At 36.1% G+C, this 24,356-nt stretch overlaps 1 long non-coding RNA gene across 1 annotated transcript in view; it reads right to left on the reverse strand.

Moving 5' to 3' along the window:
* LOC149549444 (uncharacterized) overlaps window positions 1-24,026 on the reverse strand; it is a 69,836-nt gene extending 45,810 nt beyond the window's left edge. Inside the window, exon 1 of the long non-coding RNA XR_016354471.1 lies at window positions 22,893-24,026. This is a non-coding gene — a long non-coding RNA (uncharacterized LOC149549444). The remainder of the gene's footprint in view (window positions 1-22,892) is intronic.
* Window positions 24,027-24,356: the final 330 nt, after the last annotated feature.

Consider the following 24,356-nt stretch of genomic DNA (forward strand, 5'->3'; position numbering starts at 1 on the left):
ATCACTCGGCACAACCTGTGGCTCGGCATACATAATGTACTCAGCTTTAATATAGAAAGTGGTTAAGTGTGTTGACACTCAAGTGTCAAAACCATTCTTAGACTAACAATCTCCCCTTTTGACATGAGTGTCAAAAACATGTAACTAAGCATTATTTATCTGATCTTATGAGTATGTTCACTGATCTCAAAATTATTATAACTCCCCCTGAGTTGATCATGCCTTGTCATGTCATGAATTTTGATGTCTTGTGCCATTATGCCTAACATTTTCTTTAATATATCTTCACAATATTATCTCCCCCTTAGAATATTATCTCCCCCTTTTTGATATGGATGTCAAAGGGTCCTAAATAGTAATGCCATGCTTGGCCAAAAATGTCTTATTTACCTCAAGGAGTATTTGGAGAGCTGCATCCCAGTTATTTAAGGCAATATCCAATGACTTTTGTTGGATTGCAAGCTGTGCTGCTAGATCAACAAGTCCTTCATGTGTAGAAATGTTTGGATCCTTCTTCAGAACTGTTTCAGCACACATTTGCTCCTTGTGTAATACTTCCAAGTGAGGAGTGATGGAGACTTGGATTTGCATTAGCTTTTCTTTGATAGTGGCCCCTTCTGCTGATAATGCAGCTAATTCCCTCTTAGTGTGAAGTGTTTGAGAAAATTGCTTTTCACTCTGTGCAAGATCTTAGGGTAGTTGCTTGTTGGAGAGCTTTAATTTACTCTCAAGGTTCAAAATTTGTGGATTTATTTCTTGTGTTATCTTGGAAAAATCACACAATTTGCTATAAAGGGAAAATGTGTTCCCTAATACACTCTTTCAATTTTCCAATTTCTTAGCTAGGTCAACATGTCCCAAAATTATGTTATTAGCTATTTTCTAGTTGACTTATCCTACAAACTTCTTTTCTGACCATTCCATTAGTTTAACATTAGTATCATGGTCTTCATTATTCACTTGGTCAACTATATCAAATAGTTGCTCAAGTATTGGCCTGTTTGCATCTGGAGGTTGAAGACTAAAAGCATCCATGAATATATTTTTTATCTCATTCATTGCCTACTTGTATTTGTAGTCTTTCCTCATTGTCTCTTGCCTCCTTCTCTTATCCAATGCACTTTGTATTTCATTCATCTTTTCCTCATTTAGAGTGCTTGAGTCATAATAGGGTATTTTAATTTCTTCATCAAGCTCAGGAATACCATAATGAATGGTCTTGGCTACCCTAGTGGAACTTAAACTTGGTGTATTGACATGTAAGGTCATTGTTTCAATACTCAGCTTATGACTGGGTTTGGTGGGAGTTCCTATTTTTGGTAATTCAACCAAAGTTTGTATTGCAGACTCCTCTTTATCTTGTGTTTCTTCTTTGTCCTCTTTTTCTTGCTTGGCTTCTTCTTGTGTCACTGCTATTGGAGGTATACTTGTTTTCTAAACTTTTATCCCTATGACTACCTCTATTGTTGCACTCGGCTCCTGATGAGCTTGAATGGCTATTGTTGGTGGTGATGGAGGTGGTAGAAATGTAAGCCTAGTAGTTTGAATGATTTGAGGTGGTTCTTGTGGTGACACCTTGGCTTCTTTGAGTTTGTCTACTGACTTTTGAAGATTATCCATACTAACCAATAGAGGACTTGTACACAATTGTGCTTGTAGACTTGTTTGGTCAAGGGTCTTAGTAAGATCCGCTATAGTTAATGGATTGATGTTTTGACATGTGATGTCAACAACATCCTTAATCTTTATGATCACTGTAGGTGTGGTAGTAGAGTGAGGCAGGCTAGGAGGTGAAAGTTGTGTGTCTTGCACACTTTGTTGTTCATTAGTACCTTTGTCTTCATCTCTTCCTTCCTCCTCTCTTTGTTTCTTGTTTTCCTCTTCTTCAACCTTTTTCTCTTCTTTTGTCTTCTCTTCTCTCCTCTTCCTTCTTTCTTCAGGTTTAGTAGCAGCTTCCTCTTTATATACCTCTTCAAGGACATCTTTAGTTGTCTTGTACAAGTTTTTCCAAACTCTTGTAGTTCTCTATACAACTTCTTCAATTTTGTTTTGTAGGATGGAGAATGCCCTATATTTAGGTGTAAACCTTTTACTATGCATTTTGACTACTTGAGTTACCTGTTCCTTTGTTAAATTAGGTAGTAGGTTTGCTAGGGTTGATTCCCTCATCTCTTTCTCCATCATTAGACAGAAATGCCATTTGTCTTCTATAGTTTTAGACAATTCCTTTGGCAATTTTCCATCTAGTTCAAGAGGTGTATACTTGAATTGTGCCATTAATGCATAGATTGATTCTTCTATGCTATTTTGTTCCTCTCTACTGAACTTAATGAAATCAATCTTTTTAATTTCACTTAAATCTGCATTCCTAATCTTCTCACATAATATATCAACTGAAGATTTAGGAGGATGAATTACCCTTTCAGTCTGATCTTCTTCATCAGTATTAGGTTGGGGCACATATCTTTTCCTTTTCTTTGGCTCTTCTTGTGCCTTTGTGTTCTTCTTCTTTGTGGCTTCCTCTTTGGCCTTTTGGGTAGAGACCCTTGTTGTGGCTCTGGTTGTTGGCTTCTTGGGCGTTTGCACGGTAGCTTTCTTTGGTGAAGGCTGAGAAGCAGGAGGTGTCTTTGTCTTTCTTTTGATGACTCTACCTTTGATGGGCGCCTTCTTGGTTTCTTCTTCCTTGGCACTCTCATCTTTCTCTTCAAGTGGCTCTTTTTCTGGCTCGCCTTCTTCTTCTCCTTCACTAATTTCTTCTGCTTCGCTTGCTGCACTTGATTCTTCAACACCAAATTTCTTCTTTATTTGCTTTACTAGCTTGTCCTTCTTCTTTACTAATGTGGTTGTCTTGAGTTTTGTAACAACTCTTGATTTGACAGTGTCAAATGTTCCAAATGCCTTGGCAGATTTGTCCATTTCCTCTGCGAGTAATGTTGTGATGGCTGCAAAAGCTTGGTCAACATCAAGCTCATATCCCAATGGTCTAAGCCATCTTGTTCTTGGAAGGACTGCTTGAATGTAAGTATAATCAATGTCAACAAGAAAAAATATGTCATTTACATGCTTTTCTACCAGTGAAAATTGTATTCTCATTCTTTTCTTCATTGCATTTTTGAAATCCTCAAAATTGCTTTACCAGCTTGTCCTTCTTCTTTACTGATGTGGTTGTCTTGAGTTCTATAACAACTCTTGATTTGACAGTGTCAAATGTTCCAAATGCCTTGGCAGATTTGTCCATTTCCTCTGTGACTAATGTTGTGAGGGCTGCAGAAGCTTGGTCAACATCAAGCTCATATCCCAATGGTCTAAGCCATCTTGTTCTTGGAAGGACTGCTTGAATGTAAGTATAATCAATATCAACAAGAAAACATATGTCATTTACATGCTTTTCTACCAGTGAAATTGGTATTCTCATTCTTTTCTTCATTGCATTTTTGAAATCCTCAAAATAGATAGACATTTGATCATCAAAGTTATCTCCCATTTGTGCAATGAAATCATTAATTTGATCAACAATGGTTCTATTCTGACTCCAGTTAATTTTGTCAAATGAAGGGAATTCCTTCATTACATAGAAGAACATACAAACCAACACTGAACCAAATTTACACTGTGCTCCCTTGGACTTTCTAATAGCTCCAAGATTTTCATTGATCTGTTGCAACAAGAGCTCTGCAAGGTCATAGGTGTGGTCTTTCTTTACAAGCTTATATGCCACATCCACTGCTATGCAGGGTACACTATTTAACCTACTGGATTGATAAAACTTATGTGATATAATCCTTATAGAAAAGTTTAGAAGGGGATCAGTTATGGTATCTATGGTCATACCTCTATTGTTCCATTTTGCTCCAGTTTTCTTCTCAATTGTTTCCTTCTTTTCACTTCTTAATGTCTTTGGCCGATCTTCGGTTGGAAAACCTGTAACCCTATGAACCATTTTCTTGGTAATTTTGGCTAGTCCTTGTTCTAACCAGAATGATCCATCATGGATTCTGCTGAGTATTATGCGTATCCACTTTTTTTTGAATATGATTGGAAAAACTAGGGCTTTGGTCAAACCCTTCTTTTCTATAACAAAAAACTCATCTTTCAGGATACCATTTTCACAGAGTTTGTCATAGGCATTAAATATTTCCAAATCTCCTATGGCTCCTATTTTACAATTATAGCACTTTCGCACATCCTGAACCATAACGACTTTTTCAGGGATGGCGGATAGGGCACCAGTGGGATCACTTTTGTATGCAACTTCTGGTATAGGTCTAAACTCAGGTTTCTTAACCTCATTGCTGACAAGTTGAATCTCATGACTCACTATCCCTTGGGTCGATTTTGAACTAGATGCCATTTATATCTGAACTAGGGTTTTACAATTAAAGCAAACTTCTCAAACTGTAAAACTCGGCACCTGAGGAAAATACCTGGATAAATGCTTAGGTCACTTGAGTAGATGCTGAATCACTAGTTAAAAGCTTGAAAATCGCTCAGTTGTGCTCAAGGTAATCGCTCTTCATTTGAATGTCTCAAGAATGAATCGATTTTTACTTTTAAGCGACAAACGAAACTTTGCATTTAATGCATTTTAGTACCTGCACCTATCACTTGGCTTCCAAATGTTTTTCAACTTGGTATCCACTCAATAACTATACTTACTCGGCATCTACTTATTTTGTTAATAGCTCGGCATCAAAGCCAGTTTCACTCGGCATCCAAAGACAACTTGGCATCATCTTTCAAGTTTAGTTTTAGCATCTTGTCTTATGCAAATTTATACTTTGTAGTACTTCTTCATGGTTTAGGGCTGATGTGTGATACTTCCTTATGTATCAACCCTATAGGCTTATCTTGTGATTAGTTAGATGAGAAATGATCACTTGACCTCATGGGTGAAGTGACCCTTTCATAGCATGTACTTGATCTATCCTTTTTCTGCCATGTCTTCTTCATGTTTGTTCTTTTGTGTTCCACATCAATCTTTTCTTTTCCCTTATTTACTTTAGTCTTGGGTGCCTTGGCCTTTGTTGGATAATTTCTGCTGACATGTCCAGTTTTCAAGCAACTAAAGCAAGTAGTCTGGCTCAACCATCTTTTATAAATACCCTTGAAATGTGTTCTTATGCAATTCTGGGGTATATGTCCATCCTCTTGACAATAGTGACAACTGTACCTAGTGTTATAATCCCAATGGTAGTGACCTTCATTCTCTTTTGCTGGTTGATTTGATGTCCACATAGGCTTTGATCTGCATTCAAATGCCCTATGTCCATATTTCTTACAATTATGAAAATGTCCATTAAATTTTTGTCTCCTTGGGACTTTGGATCTGCAATCTTGTGTCATATGTCCTTGCATGTTGCATTTGTGATAGTAACTCTTGCTTTTGGATGTGTTTGACTGATTGATCCTTCTACTCCTACAAACATTAGCAGTATGTCTCTTTTTATTACAGTAATGACAAATGGGTTTAGAATCCTTACCTTTGTCACTTCTTTGCTCAACACTCTTTGATGATTCACCTACTTCAGTGTTGTTGTATCCAAGTCTTGATGTATCATGGGCGGATCTTGGGGATTTCAGCAACTATTCAAAATTCTTTATGGCTTTGCTTGACTTGTTGAGATTCTCAGCTATTTCTTTTTCTCTGTTCAATTCATTCTGCAGCTATTCATTCTGCATCCTCAAAGTAGAGATCTCAATATCTTTCATATTAAGCTCATGATGAAGGTTCATTATTTGGGCAATTGTATCCATCTGCATGTTTGAGATCCTTGTTAATTCAGTACATTTTTCTTCCAATCTATTTGCAAGATTCATTTTGTCATCTTCCATCATGACTCTATCCTCAACTACTCTTTTCTTTTGTTCAGTGATTTCACATAACATTATGGCCTGTGATTCATGTTCCATCTTGAGAGATCTTATCTCATTTTCTTGAGCTTTGTTTTCTTCCATCAGTTCTGCTATTGCTACATCAAACTCTTTAGTGTCTCCATTGGCAAACACTTGTGTGGTATCAATCTCTTTGTAGTGTATATCATTTTCAGCTATGGCTATCTCCTTTCTTCTTTTCAAATATTTTCTTAATTCCACTCTGGCTTCCTCTACTTTTGTAGAGTGAGATGCACATCTATCACTTGGTTCTCAATGATCTTTCCAAGTTTGAAAACTTCCATCTTTAGATCTTTTCCTCCAAGCTGTTAGGCTCCTTCTTGAGAGAACAAGTTCTCTGATACCAATTGTTGTAATATCTTATTGGAAAGAATGCTTCTAAGGGGGGGGGTGAATTAGAAGTGCTAGCTTTTGACCTATTTTAAATCCTTAATAATATATTTTTGAAATGAACATGCATGCATAGAAATATTAAGCAATTATGAGAAACAAATATGCATCACCACATAACACTTGAGATTTTGGTAACCCAGAAACCCTCCAAGAATAAGAAGGTAAAATTGGGGCGGGGATGATACCCACAAAATCACTGCAGTAAATAATGTTTGACCACTTCTGATGATCTGCCATGTTAAAGGCTTTACATTGTATCAATAGTGACCTGGTTAAAGGATTTACAAACACTTTACATGAAGTGTTACCCTGTCAAAGGATTTAATCACTTGTTTAAAGGATCTACAAAATAGCTATTAAGCTAACCTATTATCATAGGATTTCCTTTCTAATACAATGGCTAAAGAGTATTAGGTATAAACCTGATAGCTTACAATCCTTGATTTCTGAATATAGGCTCTTGATCTGCTTTCTTTTGATCTTGATCCTCTGAGATCTAATACTCATTTTGTATCCCCTGCTTTGTTTTGATTAACTAGATATTTAACTGTTGATCTCTACCACTAAGTCTTTTTATTCTTTATTTTGAACTCCTCTAGAGTTTTTGTTTCCTCCTTCATCCATCTACATGATTCAATGAGATTGCGTCTTCCTTATAAAGACATTCAAAGACTTAGGGTTAGATGTGGATCTATGATCCATATTGAATCTCTTTTTTCTGCTCATTCCTTATACTTCTATCATCAGTTGCATGCCTTCTCCATTTTTCTTATTGGTTGCATGTAGATTGCATAGGAAATTTAAATGATTTGATCTTATCACTTAAATCCTTCAAGATTTGTCATATGTCGGCCATGAAAATGGTTTACATCTGAATTTGTGAAGTTACAAACTCATATGTTGATTCTGAGTTACTCGGCACTTACAGATTCCTGATGCTTGGCACCTTCTATAACTCGGCTCCTGTATTGCTCCTATCTTGCTCGGCACTGTTCATGACTCGGCACCTGAATATTGCTCGGCACTTGTATCATACTCGAAACCTATAGTCACTCGGCATTTGATCTTCACTCGGCATCTAAAGGTTGCTTGGCACCTAAAGATCACTTGGCACAACCTGTGGCTCGGCATACATAGTGTACTCGGCTTTAATATAGAAAGTGGTTAAGTGTGTTGGCACTCAAGTGTCAAAACCATTCTTAGACTAACACATGTGATGATGTGACTATGTGTTATCATGCTTATCATTTAGATATTAGGTTAAAGGGTTTAAGATTTAAGATTTAATCAACAAAGGCATGTTAGACCTTGACATAATTGATTCATGTCTCACTTCTTAGTTGTGTGGTGTTTCTAGTATTCTAACAATATGATCTCTAGTAATGATATTAAATGAGTTTGTAGTATTTCTAGAAGGTGACAGTATCAGAAGCTTGAATATGCAAGAATGTGTATTTCAAGCATTTATGAGAGAAAGTTTTGCATTCCTCAACATTTAAAGATGATATAGCTTGTGGTTTTGTATATAAAGTCTATGTTTTGTGGATGTTGCATCGTTATGTTTTCTAGTTCAATAATTAAATTTGGTTGTTACAATTTGAAGATTATGGTTGTTTGTCAAGACTAGTATCAAGAATCATTTGCGTTAGTCTTTCTTCTTATGTATCTTGGAAGACGTATTTAGATTATTTTTGCAATGTTCCAATCCAAATCTCAAGTGTTGTTTTACTCTACGACTAGAGTTGTGATGTTTCATTTCTTCGCAATGTTGTTTATGTGTTAGTCCCAACCAATACTAAGAGGAGGGGCAAATCGGTACACTCCATTTTACAAAATCTATCAATTATTGCAGCAAGCTTTATCACACTTCATTACTACCTCTTTAGCTATTAAGGAAATGATAAATGTTATGCAATAAAACCATCCGACACAGAAGTATACATAAATGACAATGGTATTTTTACATGGAAACCCCCGATATGAGGGTGAAGACCACGATGGCAGTACTATAACTAATGCAAAGCCTCACCTTGGAAAACTTAGGAGGAATTAAATCACTCAACTAAGTCTGCATCAAGGGGTTTGTGCACCTTTAGGATCAATTATTCCACTTAACTTAGATTGATGTCTATCTGACTCTCTTAGTATCAATTAATAGATAGACATGTAATAGGAGCCCCTTTGAGCTCCAGCAGCAACATTAGCTTTCCTGCATAGTCTTAATGTAAACTGACTAGATTCTTCTTTATTGAAATTGAAATGCATGGACAACTTCAATCACCGTCGAATATAAAAATTGAGGATCAAACCAAATACAAATTGACAACCAAGCAATGTTAATCCATGTTCGAATCTACACCATCTTTCTACATGCATGGTTTTAGAACATGATCATAGACCAACAGTTGATCATGGCATTCTCTGTCACAAAATCATGGCATTCTCTGTCATTAAAAAATTCACAGAGTATAAAAGACTCCCATCTATAGTTGCAACCCTCGAAATAGTGCGTAGTTACATTCACCAACTCATAAAAATGGAATTTTTTGTAACAATTTCAAACAGACACCTACTTTGGATTCAAGCCTAATTGAAGAGTTCATTATTCTACAACTAAACCATTGACATGCTCTTATAATTTTAGTGTTTTGATTTTGGAAAGAGAATAAGGAAAATGCACATTCAAATCGGAGACCCATGAAAATCAGGAGAAAGAAAAAAGAAAAAAAAAACTCTTTCTATTCTCTTATGTTGTCCTTGATCCTCATTTCTATTATAGAATCTACCTTTTCAATACTTTCCTATCTCTAATATTTTCAGCCAACTTTTTCCAGCTATTTGAAACTTCATGTAGCCATCGATTACATAGCTGGCCTCATTATTTCAAACACTCTCAAACAAATGAAATTAACTTTGTCCTAAGTGGCTATAATTGGAGAGCTTATAGAATCACTATTCCATTTATGTTGCCACATCATAGGACTTTATTACAAACATCAAAATTTTAAAACACACTAAAACATGACATCAAATTCCTTCATAGTTTCTACACAACCTATAGCATCATCTTTGTTATGTCTTCCTGTCGCACAATTCTGAAGTATTATTTCATCCTTGTTTGTTCTTGTAGCATATTTCACCATGTCAATTCCTATAGCATAATATGTTTGGTCTACTCCTGCAACAATAATCACTAGCCTTTCCTTGCAAGAAAAAAGTTGCCCTATTAAAATCTTACATATGTTCCTTCTAAGAATAAATCTTATTAAGAATGCCAGTAACCTATTAGGATATAATCAGCCTGTTAAGGCCACCTTGTTAAAGGATTTAGATCTCTTTCTTAGAGATACCTTGTTAGAGGATTTCAAAGACTTATTACAAGTATCCCATATTAAAGGCTTGCAATAGATGTTATGGTTCAAAAGAAGACTAAAGTGTTAGATCTAAATAACTGGCACACCTTTCCTAATAGATCTATTGTGGCTTCTTCAAGATGCTTTGGTATTCCTCTTCTATTGTGGCTTGATGAGCTTCCTCTACTCACTACCTCTCTCCTTATCATGCACTACACACCTGTCTATTGTCACACACTATTCACAGTTGTCCTCGTCTATGTATATAAATATTTGGCTCACACAATATTACCAACAACAATGTTCTTGGCTTTTTCTCTTGATAACAATCTTCTAATCTTTAAATCACATCTTCTTGTGAATGGAAATCCTAAAATTATCCCACTCAAACTGTAATTTGAAATACAAAATGCACATTGAGCATAGTCACAAGACATTCATGACTACCCATCCATAGATACATATGCTTATAGGCCATCTTGTTGTTTGTAGGTCTACAACTAGACCCAGTGCTTTCCGTGCATTAGCCGCATTCCATCACTTTTCTCTATTCCTTGTCTTGTTGCATTCATACCTTCTCTTGTATCATCACATCAATGTTCACTGAGCTACGACCATTCTTCTTCAATGCCTTCTTTCCCTTTTCTTCTTTGAAAGCTATGCCAGTATATCAATGGTTGCACTTGCAACTCTTTATTACTTCTTGGTAACTAGTTGCCAATTAATGACAACACTTCCTACTAGCTCAATGCTTAAGCTCTTTGCTCACCACTTCACCCAATTGATGTGTCTAAGTCCAACAATCTCCCCCTTTGGCATTGATGGAAAAACCTTTTAGATATAAATTGAATAGGTATACAAGACTTGTAGGTTGAGGGTAACTTATCTTCATGCTTCTTGTTTATGGCCTTATAATTTTGCAAGTCTACTCCCCCTATCAAATTGATTCCTTGTCTTTTCCCTCTCGAATTCTTCTTCTCCATTTTGCTTGATTGATTCCTCCATCTTTTTCCTGCTCCTTATTACTCTTCTACTTATAATCCCCCCTTTTTATTCATGTATATCTCCCCCTTTTTTTCATATGTATATTCTCGTGTATATCTCCACCTTTTTGTCATCAATGACAATAGGTAGGTATGGGATAACATTGGGGCTTTTATTTTGGCTTCATGCTCCCCTCCTGATGATGGTCTATGTTTTCCATGTTCTCTATAACTTCACAAAAATATTCTTGTATTTTTCTCGAGCTCGATTCATATTAGTCTCTCATGACCCTTTTAGGTGATTTAGTACACGCAATGCACTCTTGAGTTTTGACATTTGCCTATAGATTGCATCATTTGTATTTGCTTGTAGCATGATAATTTGAGCATCCACTTCCTTCATATGTGCATTGATGATTCCAATCATTGGAGTTAAGAAGCATTGAAGCTTCATTAGTTACATAGCTATTTTCTCTTCTTCTTGTAGCTGATGTACCAGACATATGGTATCCTGGATTTTGGTGACATGTTCTACTAATGATCCAAAAAGTGGATCATATGTCTAAGTGACGTCATCATGTTTGTGTTGAGCCTTTATTCTTTTCTTCTCAAGATAATCTATTAATGTGTGTGATGTTCCTAGTTTTTGAATTGTTGGGGTTATTTAAAGCTTCAAATGTCTTGTCTTTGAGTGTCATTAGTTCACTTTCTTCTCTAAAATAAGTTTGTTTTTCCTCTTCAAGCAGTCTAATTGGAACCTATTTTTTCACTGGCTTTGGGAACATGTCTTCTTGATTGTGAAGATTTCCTACGACATCTTTGATTTGGTTGATCATATCATCATCCTCATTGTTGGATGTCTGGTCCACAAGTCTTTTCAAAATGTCACAAGTATCTACCAGTGTGGTGGCTTGCTCATATTGTTTGCAATTTTGCTTCATCTTTTTGTATCTCTCAATGAGTCATGTGTACTTTTTCATCTCCTTTGATTTCATCCCTCATGTTCACTTTCTCATTTATTTGACTCTATCTCAAAGTTCCTACATCCTAGCAGCTTTAGTTGTGTCACTGTCATAAAGTGCACCTTCATCTTCCAATGCCATTAACTCTACCTATTCTTGATATTCCTTTATCCCTCTGCTCTTCTTTTTTCTTCATGATTCCTCTAAATCTATTTTCCTCTTTTCTTTGCCTGTTTCCACCTTCTTAACACTCATTTGTCCCTTCGATGGTGTCGAGGATGGCTCTATTGCTAATGTCTCTTGTGGTTGAGTAGATAGCAAAGTTGCTTTCCTTCGCATAGCCTCTGTCTCCTCTACTTGTCCTTCTTTTGCATCATTGTGAATTTCCGTTGCAGGTAATTGAGAGTCATCCATCTCATTACCTATTTCCTTTTTCTTTGTTGCTTCTCCCTTCTCTCCTTGTCTGACGACATCTTCATCATGATCGGTTGTGCCTTGTTCTACTTCATTTCTCCCCTTCGTCACATCAATGACACTAGGTTTATCTTTATTTTTTTTTAGTGTCATCCTATTGTTTCTCTATTGTAGAAGATGGTGTCATTAAGGCCTGCTACATCTCTTCACTCTCCTTGGGTTCCTTTTTCAGGTCTTAAATGATTTGTGTCTTTTTATGTTGTTTTATTCTTTGCACTTCTAGGGCCAGTTGCCCTGTTGTTTTCCTTCTACCTCCTTTTCTCGGCCTTCCCCTTTCTCATGCATTTATTTTTCATGTTCATACAACTGAGAGAAAAACTTCTTCGCATTTGTGAAAGCATATTTCTTCAACCCTATAGTTATCAATGCTACACTGGCAGGTTGGTGTTTTTCCTACATGAATCTATAAGATCTATGATATATTTTCTACTTAGGTTCGGTCTTAAGTCTTTAAGAGCTTCATCTGGCATATTCTTCCATTCCACTATGGCTTTAGACCATTTTTCCTTAACTATCTCATACAGTTCCTTTGGAACCTATGACTCCAGCATTGCAGGTGTTCTATTGAATTTTCTTAGGCTTACTAGTAAAACCTATACAATCTTATTCTTATTCAGCTTGATGAACTCAGAAAGTCTATCTCTAATTGTATTAGAATTTCCATTATTTTCAATATCATCAAGAATATTTTGAAGTTTAAGTTTCTTACATTCCTTTGTCAATTTGGGGCTTTCTATCTTTGATTATTCTTCTTGTTCTTCTTCCTCCAGCTAGGTAGGAGGTTTCCTCTTGTCTTTCATTGTGGCCTTCCTCTTGTATGTCTCCACTATTGAAAGCTCCAATGTTTCTGGTTTCTTCTTGTTTGTTGCTTCCTCCTCTAACTTAGGTTTAGGTGAGGAGCTATCTCCTATATTAGATTGTGGGCTTTCTCCACTTCCTTGGGCTATCTCTTCCTCAACCTATTGCACAGCTCATCCTATGCCTTTCTTCTTCTTCTGCTTCTTTTCTTTGGAGGTTTTTTCTTGTTACTCCATTATATTTTTCATCTTCTCCTCAATTGTGCCAAAGCTTTGTTGATCTTTATCAATGAGTTTCTCTAGCAATTGTTTGATGAGGTTTCTGGTTGGGCCTTCTTCAACCTCATAAGGAAATTCAATCAACTAGTGAGTTCTTGGTTTGACTGTTTATACTATGCAATTGTTTGTGTTGGCTAAGAAGAAAACACTGCTTCTGTAGTCATTTATTAAATTGATTGATATTCTTTTACTTCTTTGAATTTCAACTTGGAATTGCTTGAAGCATTTATAAATCTACTTTGGGCCTTTGTTGCTCAACTTGTTCTGCATGCTTTTTATCTTACTTGTGATGATGTTACTTAACTTCCATTAGAGCTCCTTGTAACCAGGGAACTCTCCTTTGAAGTAGAAACATATGCTTTCTAGTATTGCGCCAAAATTTGAATGTATGCACTATTATTATTTTTAATCTTCTTAATGCCCTCCATTATCTACCCATGTAACCAGCCGCTAAGGTCTAGCTTGGTTTTCTTCTCTATTACCCAGTATGCTCCATACATTGCTCCAGTAGGCACATTGTTTGACGACTAGACTACTGAAGTTTGTGTGCAATTACCCATGTTGAAAACTGCACTTTCTGATCTAGGATGTCCTTTAGCGTTCACATCCTTCCATCACAATAGCACCTAGTCAATTTTGCTACTTCCACCATTGTGTGCTTTCGAGTGCTTAGTTTCTCTCCAGCTTCACTAAACCTTGTCACCCTCTCAATCACCCCTTTTGTGATCTTGTATGGTGTATCTAGCCACATGTATTTGTCGCACACCCAGTTGAACACGAATGTCACCCTTTTGTCTCTAAAGAGATTTGGGATATCCATTGCACGGGCTAGAGTTCTCTTCTAGCTCTTTGAGACCTTCCTCCCCTTCATCTTCCACATGGAACTTCTTGTACATTTCTCTGATTTATGCATCTCCCATCTCTACTATCTTTGTCTTGAGATAGTCGCCGACATCTTCTATCAGTAGTACATTGCTTGGGAGTGAGGATAGGGCTCCCTTCATATCCTTCTTGTCAGGACTCAACAAGATTGGCTCATAAACGAGTGGCTCAAGATCCTATCCATTAACTAGTTCAACTTCGAATAAACCGTTGTATTGTGCCACTGTAAATTTTAGTTCTAGTTCTATCTTTTGATCTATTGCTCTAAGTATATCGTAGGGTTTCAAAGAAACTGGTAGGTTCTGGTCTATGTTCACACAAAGAATCACTCTTTTGGTAGTTAGGGTTTCACAAATAAAAGCTCTATTGGATCTCTAGATTGTAAAAAGTGATTTTTTATGGTAACCTAATGTCTCACCTACCTTTGCTTTTGTGAATTAAATGTCATCCAACGATTCATCCAACAGTCAAACTTTGGAGACAATTTATCTTCCACTTTTGAGTGCAATGCATTCACTTTCACTAAGTCACTAGTCATGACTTACCAATTATATGAGGGGACCACTACAAGGCTTATCTTGCTTGCCTAACCCCTCTTAAGATTTCTTTAGCTCAACTTAATTGGGAAGACTCACCACTTACTAGTGATCTTTCCACTTCTCCAATTTTTATTTTATTATTCTTTGATCTCTTCTTGATCTACACGTTGGAGTAGCCCTTATTGACTTGCACAGTATCAATGGTCTTGCATTTTCCTTTGTTCTCATTGTAGTGTTGTCTGGGTTTTTCCTTTACCCAACAATTGTTGACCACATGACCTACCATGTGGCATCTGTAGCATGTTTTCCTTGTGTTGTTCCATGGTTTTTCTAACATGTCCACCATTTGCATTGTGATGCAATGTGATCAGCATTTCCACAAGTGAAGCAAACTTGTCTCCTGCTCCTGGGAGAAGAAAGATATGATCATGTACTTGATCCATTATGTTTTTCATTATGACCATACATGTCGCAATAGTAGTAGTATTTTTTGCTCTAGCTTCATTTGCAAGATCTATGCATTCACGTGTGTTATGTTCATATTGATAACAGCTATAACATAGTTCTCTATGTGTATCATGTCTACTAGTTGAGGCTCGCCTATGACAACACTCACTTAATTTTTGTCCTATTTTAGCATAGTAAAGACAAGTAGGTTTGTTTGATGACATAACTCTCTTTTTTGTCCCTTTGTTCTTTGTAGTTTGTGAGTCTTTTTTCTTTGAAGACTCTCCTCTTTCAGATGTGCAGATCCCTTGGAATCCTAGACCGGTTGAGCTTGGCATCTCTCCTTGAGTGTTTGACTACTCCTCCACCTTCTGGGTGTTTTCACTTGGCTTTATAGCCTATCACATTCTTCCTTCACTATCTTGAGTTCATCCATCAACTGACAAACTTGCTCTACTATTTTTTTAGCTTCCTTAGTCAAAGCAGTCAGTTGTTCTATTTTATCATGATCATGCTCAAGTAGTATGTTATTTTCTTGCACTACATACTGATGCTCTTCTTCTATGACAACTATCTCATCTTCCTTCTCTTTCACCAAATCCTCAACTTGTTGTCTTGCGTCCTGAGCTAGTATTAGTTCTTCGTAGGCTTGGTCTCTTGCTAGGATGGCATTCCCTTTCTCATCCATAACTTCACCTAATCTCATTGTGGAGTGTTCTTGTTCCGTCTTTAGGAACTTGATTTTTTTCTTTAACTTATCATTCTCAGCTATGAGTTATCATATTGTTTCTTCTAACTCTTTGAAACAACTTTTTGCTCTTCAAGCTTCTCTATTAGCTTGTGGCTTCCTCCCAACTTTCTCATCAACTTCTTTCGCATAGCTCGGGATTCTCTCAATTTTTTCTTTAGATCTTTGATAATATCTAGTGCTTCTTCCAGCTATCTCCTAAGTGATGCTTCTAGATCTTCCCCTAAGTCATTAGACTTATAGTTCTCTGGGCCTATTGTCTGATGCCAATTGTTGGTCTCAACCCGTACTAAAAGGGGGGGTGAATCAGTACGCTCACTTTTACATAGTCTATTGGTTAATGCAACAAGTTTTACCACACACTTTATTACTACCTCTTTAACTATTAAGGAAATGACAAATGCTATGTAGTAAAACCATACAATATCTCACACAGAAGGATACATTAATGACACAAATATTTTTATGTGGAAATCATCGATGTGAGGGTGAAAACCACGATGGGAGTAATATACCCACTAGCCTTTCCTTGCAAGAAAAAGGGTGCCATGTTAAAGGCTTACATCTATTCCTTCTAAGGACGCATCCTGATAAAAATGTCAATAACTTGTCAAGATTACAATTAGCCTATTGAGGTTACCTTGTTAAAGGATTTAGATCTCTTTCTGAGAGATACCTTGTAAGAGGATTTCAAAGACTTATTACAAGTTTGCCCTGTTAAAGGATTACAATGGATGTTATGGTTAGAAAGCAAACTAAAGTGTTAGATCTAAATAACTAGCTCACCTTGCCTAATAGATCCTATAATGTGGCTTCTTGAAGATATTTTGATCTTCCCCTGCTATTCTAGCTTGGTGAGCTTCTTTTGCTCACTACCTTGCTCCTAATCGTACACTATGCACTTGTCTACTCTCACACTATTCACAATAGTTTGTTTATATATGTAAATCTCTAGTTCACACAGTTGCGGCAACAACGTCCTTGGCTCTTTCTCTTGAAAATAATCTTCTACTTTCCTTGTCAACCAACAACTACATAACATTGCAAGTGATCTTTAAATCACATCCACTACTTGCATATGGAAACCCTATAGTTATCCCACTCAAACTGTAATTTGAAAAATAAAATGGACATTGAGCATAGTCACAAGACATATGACTACCTATCTGTAGATGCTTATGCTTGTAGGCTAGCTTGTCCGTCTACAAATCTACAACTAGACCCAAGGCCTTATGTGCATTAGCCACATTCTATCAATTTTCTCCATTGCTTGTTTTATTCCATTTAGACCTTCACATGTATCATCACATCGATGGTGACTGAGCTATGACCATTTTTCTTTCGCGCCTTCACTCTTCTGCTTTGACCGATATGCCAGTCTACCAATGGTTGCACTTACAATGCTTTATTACTTCTTATTAACCAATTGTCAATCAATGACAACACCTCTTACTAGCTTAATGCTTGAGTTCTTTGCTCACCACTTCACCTGATTGATATGTTTTAGTCAAACATTATGTTGGTCCTTACATGATTCAATTGGTTTGTATTGGTTGGATCATATTATTTTGGTTCAAATACACATTTGAGGTTAAGATATTTCTATGGATCTTATCATGGTGTGTAAAGACTCGCATTGATTTGTTTACATGGGATAATGCTTTTGGACAGACTAGTTAATGTGTTGCATTATATATCTACACTACATTTAATGTTGACTTTAAGTTCATTTGGGTCAACTTCAAATGTGTTGTGATGTATTTGAGCCGACTTTACCTCCAGAATAGGATGTATTTTCCACAATTATTTATGTAATCGAGTTTGTTTGACTTATGATTATTTTGTTGTGGCCTACATAGTTGAGGGTTTTGAGGAATAAGTAGATATAGATTAATTGTAGATGTGTGAATTGTAGTGTAGATGATGGTGGTGTTTGTTCATTCTTGCCTCCATTTGATATCAGGGCTTATGATGCCTCTAAATAATCTTTTTAGATCATGTCATTTGAGTCTTAGACAACACATCAAACACCTAGCTGTCCAGGGTTACCTTTAGAGGCGCAATAAAAATTAATTTTGATATAACCCATGTCTAGGGCATACCACACCACCATCTCATTTGATTTTAACTACAAAGATGTATTCTTCTCCCCCATGTTAGTTTTAGTTAACTAGTTATATATTGTAAATGTTTGACTATAAGTTTCTTGTTTACAAGTTGGTAGTGATTTTCTTTTGGTGTCCTAGTATATAGTTGTTGGTTTTTGTCCCCAGTGTTGCAATGGTTGGCTTGTAATTATCTATACTATTAATAACATATAATTATTGTTATATACTATATTATTATATATAATTATTATTAGTCAACTAGTGATATATCATAGATGCCCAATTATATGTTTCTACTTTATAAGTGGGTGATGAATTTTTTGGTGTCCTAGTATAAGAGGGTTGGTTTTTTGTCTCCATTATTATAGTAACTGGCTTGTTATTGTATATGTATATGTATGTATATATATATATATATATATATATATATATATATATATATATATATATATATATATATATATATATATATGTATGTATATATATATATGTATGTATATATATATATATATGTATGTATATATATATATATGTATGTATATATATGTATATATATATATGTATATATATATATATGTATATATATGTATATATATATGTAAGATGGTGGTGTGGTATGCCTTAGAGATGGGTTGGGTCAAAATATATATATCCAACACCTAGTGGTCTTGGGTTACCTTTAGATGAACAATAAAAATTAATTTTGATCCAACCCATCTCTAAGGCATACCACACCACCATCTCATTTTATTTTATCTATAATGGTGTATTCTTCTCCCCTGGGTTAGTTTTAGTCAACTAGTTATATATTGTAGATGATTATAAGTTTCTAGTTTACAAGTGGGTGGTGATTTTCTTTTAGTGTCCTGGTATAGAGTTGTTGGTTTTTGACCCCATTGTTGCAATGGTTGGCTTGTAATTATATATACTATTGATAATATATTTGTTATATATTATATTATTATATAAAAATATTATTAGTCAACTAGTGATATATCATGGATGCTCAATTATAAGTTTCTAGTTTATAAATGGGTGATTTTTTTTGGTGTCCTAGCATACGAGTGTTGGTTTTTGTCTCCATTGTTATAGTAACTAGCTTGTAATTTTATATATACATCCATGGGTTACTATATATATATATACCCATGGCCATGGATGTATACCTACTTTGCATCCACCTTGAACGGGACAATCTTCTTTGAAGGTACCAAGTTGATCTAAGATTAATTGTAAGTCGTATGGATGGTGGCAAGGAGAGGCAACTTCGCATGACATGACATTAAGGGAGAGGAGATGTCCTAAGAATGAACAAAGTTTGGGATTACTACAAGGAGTCGTCTACAACGCCATGCGAATGTACCCTCTTAGGTGTAAATAAAATACACTTCACAAAAAAACATTGGGAATGGGTGCATTTAAGTTGCCCCCTAGAAAGTAGCCCACTACAAGAGGGTTAATGATGCATTCTTCTATGCTTAATCAATTAAAAAGAGATGTTAGCCATAAAATGTCCAAGGATTCCATGAAACTTGTGTCTCACTGGGGAAATTGGTTCATCCAAAACCCCAAATCAAGCTCCATCGAGCTTAATTGCTTCTACTAGAAGCCAATCCGCCTCACACATTGTCGTGATAATAAGGTAATCCTCCTAGAATTCGCAAGATAGATTGCAGAGGTATAGTCCCTCTTGACCTCCAAACACAAGTCAGGAGTGAAGTTCCCATTCAAATTGGGATATATAATTGTGCCAGTCTATAGATAGTAAGAACGTGTATCTTTGAACTAGAAGCTCTATATTTTGGTACTTCTGAAGAGAAGAATAAGTGTGATCCCATGGGTGAGGTAAAAACCTTGATGCTCAACAACTTTTCTTACAATAAGGCCTCGGAAGATTTTTGGACAAATCTCCAAGATGGTTTTGAAGGGTAGAAGAATGGGCTCTTGTAGGCTAACTGCCTTTTAAATAAGAAAATTTCGAATTAAAGAGGATATCCCAGAAAAAATTTCAAATGACGATGAAATCATGAACGTCTTATATGAAGAAGATAAGATAAGCTAGAGACCCCTTGCTCCAATAAGGTGGTAAGATAAAGAAAATACCACTATAAATGTAGTGACGAATGAGGTTATACAAAAGAGCCTTATCAAGATTAACTTAGACTACCAAAAGGAGCATAGGAGAAGGCGGGATAGAGAATCCACAATTTTCCAAGGCCACCTAAGAATATCAAAGGCAGAAGACAGATTACAAGAAGAGACCCAAGAGAGAAACTGAAGAGGAAGAGATAACGCACTGGAAAAGAATTGAGCTAATACGAAAGCTTTCTAAGAAAATGAAAAATCTCAACTTCAATAACACAATAGACGCAGGGATCACTATTAGATTGTCAATAATAGCTCAAGCATCTATAGGTCCAATAATGGAAGTAATCTATAGGCATAGCGCTTGGAGAGTTAAAGCAAGGGGAAGGGCAAGTTCAAAATACTACAGCTGACACCCCGTCACAAGAGCCAACCATAAAATAAATCTCCACCAAAGAAGCAGCCACCTCCTCTCCAAGGAACACCAAAGTTCGTAGACATAGAGACCTATGATACGGAAGACTCGGAAAATAAAAAGACCTATGAAGATGGAGGCCAGCTTGGAAAGAGACGAAGGAAAAATACACTTGTCCAACAAAATTAATTTTACCGAGGCCTTCCTAAGCTGGGGTCAAGTAAAGAAGTCTTTGACTGACCTCAATATGGACCGGTAAAAGAAATAGTGGGGACGAGATAAAATAGAACCTTCTCGGACAGATGTTGAGAATGCTAATAATTGAGAGAATATTGAGCAAGAGGGGCCTACCAATGAAGCGGAAAAGGAGGAAGATACAGAAAAGGGTGATCAAGAAAATATTGATGCCTACTGGATGGAATTGACTGACAAATACCAAGCAGAAATGATGACGCCTACAAAAGAAAAGAGCAAGCAAAAAAGAAGAAGAAAGCAAAGACACAAGATGGTTCTTCCAATCAACAAGTGCCTGTGAAAGAAATGATGCAAGGAGAGCCCAATGTATGTGGAGAAAGGCATCCAGCTAGAGGATCACGTCAGGCCAGAACAACCATCCCAGAGGAATTCATCTAAAATGTTGAACCTACATATGATGCTACCTCATGGCTAGCTTTAAATTTTGAGAAAGTGAAGAAGGTCGTACTGCAGAAAATATACCTTCAAGATTTAATTACTAAAGTTGACATGCCAGGATAGCCAAGAAGGTAAGAACATTATATGTCACTTCAAGAAATGACAAATGGAAAGTAGTGGCAAACATAGCAACTCCCCCAAATAAAGATTAAGAGACTTGTCTCTCTTTGACTACAAAACAACACAAATTGATTTGTTTAAATGGGCCAGGATGGGTGAGCTTGCTTCATTTGACGTGCTACTGAGACTTATACATCTATGATGCAGAAAGATCATCAATCAAAACAAGAAATCAAGGAATACCTAGTCTAATATAGGCAGTTCACCAAAGAATTATGTAGCCCCTTAGCTAAGCAAGCTTTCGAGACAGATGTCCACACCTCATTCCAAAGGCAAAGGTGGATTCTAATATGTCATGGAGGATAAGGTAACAGTGCCGGATTCTTTGTCTACCCAACAATTGGGTAAGAAAAGATATTTTTTTAATAAAGCGTGTAAAGTTTATGAAGATGCCGATAAAATTGAGGTGGAGATGGCTGCATTAGCCGGTCAAAGGAATAGTGACTTCCCCATGTATGAGAGAAATAAAACTGCTCAAGAGAGTTGAATGAAGAGGAGATCCCGGAAGCAAATATTTGAACTTCATAGAACTTCAATAATGAATGAATACTGTCCCATGTACAGCGAAAATTCCAATTTTGAAAGTTATTTTAACAGATTCGGAGGCAGACTAGAAGAAAGGGAGGTAGTCCTGGCCGAATGAGATAAGCTGGTTAAAAAGAAAATTTGCTCCAAGAAAAAGGCCGACTCAGCAGGTACTTGATGAATGCCTGAACCCGACTTTGCCCTCATATCAAACTACCAAATCTATGGCTTTAATAGAAAAAGTTATTTAATAATTAAAGGATTCCGTAAGAGTGGCCAAATTCAGAGACAATTGGGTGGATGTTCCTGATCGAGAGCCTTAGAATCATTATTTAACAAACTATGAAAAAATATAAGAAGCAAGGACAATCAGTATGATTTTGAACTTGAAAATGGATGGATATTATTTTAATTTAAATTCTTTAACACTTCAAAATAACATAAAAAGAAGTGAAATAAGTGGTCATAGTACACCGTGGCAGCATAAATGAGTTTAAAACAGCCAACTTCAAGTTCCTCATGTCTCAGAATGGCAAAGTTCCCCCAACCTCGATCACAAATGTTCTCTCTAGCTCAGTAGTAGAAAGTTGCCTTGTTTCTATAAGCTTAGGGTGCGGTACCAATGGAGGGGAGCTTCTTAAATAAATTCAGCTGGTTCTGCCTAAATTTTTTACAATTATTTTTAAATAGAGGTTCCATGAATTTTGTTAGCCCTAACTGAGGGATAAGCTGGTTAAAGCAAATTTGCTCCAAGAAAAAGGCTGACCCAACGGGCACTTGATGATTGCCTGAACCTGATTTTGCCCTCAGATCAAACTTCCGAATCTGTGGCTTTAATAGAAAAAGAAATTAATTAATTAAAGGAATCCGTAAGAGTGGCCAAATTCAGAGACAATTGGGTGGATGTTCCTGGTCAAGAGCCTTAGAATCATTATTTAACAAAATATGAAAGAATATGAGAAGCAAGGACAATCAGTATGATTTTGAACTTGAAAATCGATGGCTATTCTTTTGATTTAATTTCTTTAACACTTCAAAATAACATAAAAAGACATGAAATAAATGGTTATAGTACACCTTGGCAGCATCAATAAGATTAAAACAGCCAACTTTAAGTTCCTCATGTCTCAGAATGGCAAGTTCCCCCATGAAAACTCATACATAAATGTTCTCTCTAGTTCAGTAGTAGAAAGTTACCTTGTTTCAATAAGCTCAGGGTGCAGTACCAATGGAGGGGAGCTTCCTAAAAAATTCAGCTGGTGCTGCCGAGAAGCCAACTTCAAGTTCCTCATGTCTCAGAATGGCAAGTTCCCCCATGAAAAGGTGACAACTCATACATAAATGTTCTCTCTAGTTCAGTGGTAGAAAGTTACCTTGTTTCAACAAGCTTAGGGTGCAGTACCAATGGAGGGGAGTTTCCTAAAAAAATTCAGCTGGTGCTGCCTAGATTGTTTAAAATTATTTTAAAATAGAGGTTCCATGAATTTTGTATTGATTTTATTCTTAAAAGTTAAAGCTTCACAATGGGTAATCTCGTGAAATTTTTTAATTTAAAATATTCAATTCACTTGACTAAATAAATAAATAAAGTAAAAAAACTTATTAATAAGAATTTAAAATAATTATATGATTGACAAGTGGCAAAAAAGCTTAAGCTGGTGGGGCAATTTTGAGCCCCCTGCCTTATCCACTCGCTCAATTTTGCACCCTAAAAAATAGGGGCTGCTACATTTCGGGATAAGATTCCAATTGATCTTGTAGCAAGCTTTTTCCGGACTTCATAGGACCACTGGTCCATAAAAAGAGATCCTCCAGCTTCCCTCATGGGACCGCACCCTTATATTCTGTTCTTATGTTTGATTACAAGCTTTCTATTTTTTAGTTTAGATTAAAGATCTCCATGTCAAACACTTCAGCTTGTATCATCATCTTTTACCAAAGTATCCTTATGCAACAGTTGTACTTTCTATTCCACTTCAGTGTGGATGCCTCCTTCGATCCTTCTTCCTTTGTGGTGCTAAGACTTCTAGTCTTTTTGGGAATGTCTTCTATTTTGGAACTGTTTAGTTGCCGGCCAGCAACTAGCATGGCGGTTGTGCCTCTTGGGAAGATTTCTGCTGGGATTTTGATCCTGATTTTTAAGACAGTATTCTCTGTAAATGCAAATGCAAAATTCATTGTAAAGGTCTGAAAATGATGATTAGAGATCTAAGTAAAGTTGTAGATTTTAGCTTTTCTGTTGCTTTCAAGGACACTTTATGGAAGATTGTTAACGAGGTATCAATGATTTACTGTTATACATTGAAAGATTAATGGAAATGAAGCTCTTGGTTTTTCTCTGGATTTCTCATGTGATTGGTTGGTATCATTTTCTTAATTTCGACTTTCTTAATCCAGAAAAATCTAAATGAAATGAACTTTCTTTTCATAATGAATCTTTATGGTACTTGAGATTGAAATGAAAGTGAACAGGAGTGCTATGCTTGTTTGAAGTTTGGATTTCGTTTTCATGTTAAGGTTGATTTTAACATGTTAATGAAATAAATGCGTAATGTTTTTTTTGGATTTTGTTGACGCTGTTTGTAATGTAACAATACTGATCATTTAATTTCTCTTGGAGCCGGTCCTTTTTTTGCATTATTATTTATTTCTTTTGCTAGT

This window comes from Cupressus sempervirens, chromosome 7 (assembly GCF_028749045.1).
Source record: "Cupressus sempervirens isolate cs-2001-9-10 chromosome 7, ASM2874904v1, whole genome shotgun sequence".
In the NCBI taxonomy this organism is placed as follows: domain Eukaryota; kingdom Viridiplantae; phylum Streptophyta; class Pinopsida; order Cupressales; family Cupressaceae; genus Cupressus; species Cupressus sempervirens.